The following is a 1183-nucleotide window of genomic DNA, read 5'->3' as shown; positions in this document are numbered from 1 at the left end:
ATTACATTTTGGTTTTATGTTATTTATTTTGTTATTGGTTGATGTTTTGCTCTCTACCCTCTATCATTATACTATTATTTTAGTTTTTATTGTATTGTAAATGGCTGTTCTCTTAATCATTTAAACATTAGGAAATATGGGCTTTTAAAATTACTCGCTCTTTATAGTCAATCATAGGTTTTTTTCTATTTATTATTAGAAGTTACATTTTAAATATTTGATTCTATATTTATTTAGTCTCTTAGAATTGAAAACAGAAAATCAACAAATAAATATAGAATCATTTATTTGTTGATTTTCTGTTTTCAATTCTAAGAGACTAGTCCATATTTTTATTTTATTTATTATTACTCTGAAAGAAGTCATAAAGAATTTGATTATAATTATATTATTATCATAAACCGTCACGCCAGACATATTGCGATAGTACTGTCATTCCAGTAAAAGCTGTCACTATAGCAACTATCATGCAGTCAAGACTCAGGCATTGGTTTTGATTGAAAACTCACCATGTGATTTGTGCGCCAAATACTGTTGTTACGTTATACCGCTTTGCATGAGGCTTTGTTAATAATTTGTTGTTTATTAGACATCTATTACAGTAGTAATAAAAATATAATCATTTCAATTTCAAAAATCAAATAAATTAAACAATAAATTAAGGAATTCGAGTAGCATGAAGGAGAGGGCGTAAAAGGTGGGCGCCAATTATAGGGACCTCGAGTGCCGCTTGAGGATAATTGAAGGGGATTCTCTTTGTCTTGGCTCTCTCTGCTCTCTTGGGAGGTGCGCTCCTTGTCTCCGCTTCCAGATTTCCTCAAGAGCGATTTAATCGTGAAGAGGAGCCGTTACAGGATTTGAATTAACCAGGTCATGGAATCACAACTGTCGGATTCTCAATTTCATATTCTAGAGATGTAATACAAAAGAAGATCTATCTAATAAAACGAGAGAGGTACTATATCAAAGAGGGGGTGGACATTCCTTTGGTAAAAATTATAATCAAGAGAAAATAACGTTTTTAAATATTATTTACGGCAAAACTCAACACCATATGAGAGCCAAGATTTTAAGCTAGACCCGCATTCAATTTGATTAAAATCTAAATTTTATTTTAGATTAGGATAAATTAAGATTCAAAACTCACAACGAGCAGATTTGAGTGATAATGAATTTTATTCTG

General features: G+C 30.9%; 1 protein-coding gene across 1 annotated transcript in view; it reads right to left on the bottom strand.

The window, feature by feature from the left end:
• LOC106682918 (chaoptin) overlaps positions 1-1183 on the bottom strand; it is a gene marked incomplete at its 5' end in the record, with an annotated part of 54379 nt that overhangs the window by 42599 nt on the left and 10597 nt on the right.

Source organism: Halyomorpha halys, unplaced genomic scaffold (genome assembly GCF_000696795.3).
Source record: "Halyomorpha halys isolate HHAL.00 unplaced genomic scaffold, Hhal_1.1 Scaffold451.1, whole genome shotgun sequence".
NCBI classification, from domain to species: Eukaryota; Metazoa; Arthropoda; class Insecta; order Hemiptera; family Pentatomidae; genus Halyomorpha; species Halyomorpha halys.
Note: the sequence above shows the minus strand (reverse complement) of the source record. Positions and strands in the feature narration are given on the sequence as shown.